Source organism: Piliocolobus tephrosceles, chromosome 19 (assembly GCF_002776525.5).
Source record: "Piliocolobus tephrosceles isolate RC106 chromosome 19, ASM277652v3, whole genome shotgun sequence".
NCBI lineage: Eukaryota > Metazoa > Chordata > Mammalia > Primates > Cercopithecidae > Piliocolobus > Piliocolobus tephrosceles.
The window spans coordinates 51852222-51855262 of NC_045452.1; the positions used below are offsets into that span (position 1 = coordinate 51852222).

Sequence of the window (3041 nt, forward strand, 5' to 3'; positions counted from 1 at the left end):
TAGTTCCTTGTATTAGTTTGTGTTTATCATTTGTTTAAAGCTATGATTATGTGGCTGGTGAAACTCACAAAATACGAAAAAATTCCTGGGTGAAACGTCACTGGATCTTCAAGCAAAGTAGTACCAACCAGGACAGTAATTTTGTTTTTCTTTTCTATTGCGAGTTTTCTTTTTCTTGTATTTTGTGGAACTGTGTTAAAGCAAATGAGGTAAATGGTGTTTTGAATATTTCGATATGTCAATGAGATATAAAAAGTAAGACGTTTCAAAATCATTTACAAAATGGATTTACACTCAGAGGGCTTTTCTGTTATTTCTTCAAAGTTTCTTTTCTAAAGTATTTATTGATCATAGTCTATCTTTGTAATAGAGAAAATAGTAAGATATATTTTCTCTAAAAATATAAATTTCAAAAATGTAATATGAATGCCTATTTTAGGATCCATCGAACTTCCAGCCTAACAGACATTTTTTTTTTTTTTTTTTTTTTTTTTGAGACGGAGTCTTGCTGTGTCGCCCAGGCTGGAGTGCAGTGGCCGGATCTCAGCTCACTGCAATCTCCGCCTCCCGGGTTCATGCCATTCTCCTGCCTCAGCCTCCCGAGCAGCTGGGACCGCCACCTCGCCCAGCTAGTTTTTTTTTTTTTTTTTTTTGTATTTTTAGTAGAGATGGGGTTTCACCGTGTTAGCCAGGATGGTCTCGATCTCCTGACCTTGTGATCCACCCGTCTCGGCCTCCCAAAGTGCTGGGATTATAGGCTTGAGCCACCGCGCCTGGCCAAAACAGGACGCCTGAACAGGGACTTGAACCCTGGGCCCTCAGATTAAAAGTCTGATGCTCTACCGACTGAGCTATCCAGGCTCCTACAGCATTTCTTGAGCTCATATGATTTTTGAGAAATTTGGCTAAATATTGCGAGGGGCTACTAGGAAAAACCCTCTATCTATGTTTAATAACACAAGTGTGTTAAACACTAGGATACACGATTGTGTAAGATAACGGCTCTAAAATAGTTCAAACAAAGTTCATTGGAGTTTCATGTCTCAGGAGGTTGTATTGAATGGGAGGATCAGAGATACTTTATGGATGAAGTGGTGTTGAGATGAGACTTGGAAGAGTTGCAAAAAAATGAAGATGAGGTGGGAGGAAAACGCTAGCCTACGTGAACAAATACAAATGCAGTGCAAAATGAACATTGTCTTAAAAGAGTAGCAAGGAGGACATGTGGTCTAGTGATTGAGGTATACATTTAAAAAAATAGGAGAGACTGACCCTAGAAAGATAAGTTGAACTGTCTGAGGAAGGCCAGAATGAGGGTAACCAGCCAGCAATAGTGAATGCTTGCGTGTTCTTGACAAGTGGGTGATAAATCATCCAACTGACATTTAAGAAAAATTATTCTGGTAGCATGGAATGACCTGGATGTAAATTGAGGAGAAAGGAGCAGAGACACTGATTTTCAGGTTTTCCTAGATTACATGTTAGATATAATGAAAGTTGAACTCACAACAGTTATGATAAAATAAAGGAAGGAATTAATTCAAGAGACTTTGAAGAAGTAAAATCAAAGTCACTTGTCAATTTGATTGAATGTATAGCACGAGAAAAACTTTCTGACTGGAGAAGCATATTACTTTACAATTCATTCCTTCAATAAATGTTTATCAACTGCATACGTTAATTTCTAACTCTATTTGAAATCTAGATCGAGGTAAGGTAGAAATACTTAGTGATATGTTTGAAAATGGTTTTTTAACTACTAGTGTTTTGGGTGTCTGTGGATAAATTATGTATTTACATATGTATTATATATGCATATACACATATATGTACATGTGTGTACACAGTATATATATATACACACACATACATAATTTTAATCACCATTCATATTGCTGTCAAAAACAAACTCCATTTTAAACACATTAGAAGAATTATTGTAAATTACCACCATATTATGGGAAGATCAAGTCTTGAAACTGATTACAGTTGTCATATTGATAACATTAATAATACAAAGCATTAGCTGAGTATTCTTCATGCGCTAAAAACTGTGCTAGAAACTTTACACAGATTATTTCATTGAAACCTCACAGCAAGTCCAGAAGGGGACACTGTTATAACCCTTCCTTTATAGATGAGGAACAGAGAGGTTTAAGAAAGCTGCTACACTCACAAAGGTTAAGAGAGAGAGCGAGAAAAAGAAATTAGACAGTCAAATTGAAAGTCTGTGTAACTGACAACTGGGCTCTTCTCAGTATTGGTCTTTAAGATAAAGAGAGGTAGGTAATCCAGAGTGGACTCACAAGAGCACTGCTAGAATACTGATGGGACCTGACATAGATCAGATGTAGAACAATTCTGAAGGACTGGGAAGATTTGTCTGGTTAAAAAGAAGTCCTGGATAGTGAGGCAGGGCACAGTGCATGTTTCCTGATTTTTTTTTTTTTTTCCTAATTAGTTTCTGTCCTATCTCTAGAAAATAGAAAACACTTCCTGAAATTGCTCCAGAATTGATTTCCCTTTGGTTGGCCCCAGCTGTCTAATGGCTAGAACTATTTAGAAATAGAGTGGGCCATATCCAGAGGCAATGAGTCCCCGTGCCTGAATGCTACATTTGAACAGTGCTTAGTAGGGGCAGTACACAGACAGTGCAGGCCTCATCGTAGGATTTTAAGTAGATGACATTTATATTTTGTTTACATCTTATTTTCCATCATTGTAAGATTATCAGTTAAGAGTATGATGCCCCAAAATAACTAGACAAAAATTTACATGTTATTGTCTATATAAACAACCCTTACCTTACAGGGATATTTTCAGAGGAATTTGAAATAATCTGTGCAAAATGCTAGGCACATTGCCTCACATATAGTAAGTTCTCTATGTATAATGGCTGCTACATTGCATTTCATTACCCAGTTTTATGCATTTTAAAATACTATTTCCTTAAAAACTGATATTTCATATCCAATTTAATGTTACATGAATGCAAGTTAATATACAATGTCAAATAGAATGTTTCTAAAATGTAAATTAAT

The 3041-nt window shown here is 36.1% G+C and overlaps 1 non-coding gene across 1 annotated transcript; it reads right to left on the minus strand.

Moving 5' to 3' along the window:
• Positions 1 to 788: 788 nt before the first annotated feature.
• Positions 789 to 861, minus strand: TRNAK-UUU. The gene has a single exon. It is a non-coding gene; the product is annotated as a tRNA-Lys (tRNA).
• Between the last annotated feature and the right edge of the window lie 2180 nt (positions 862 to 3041).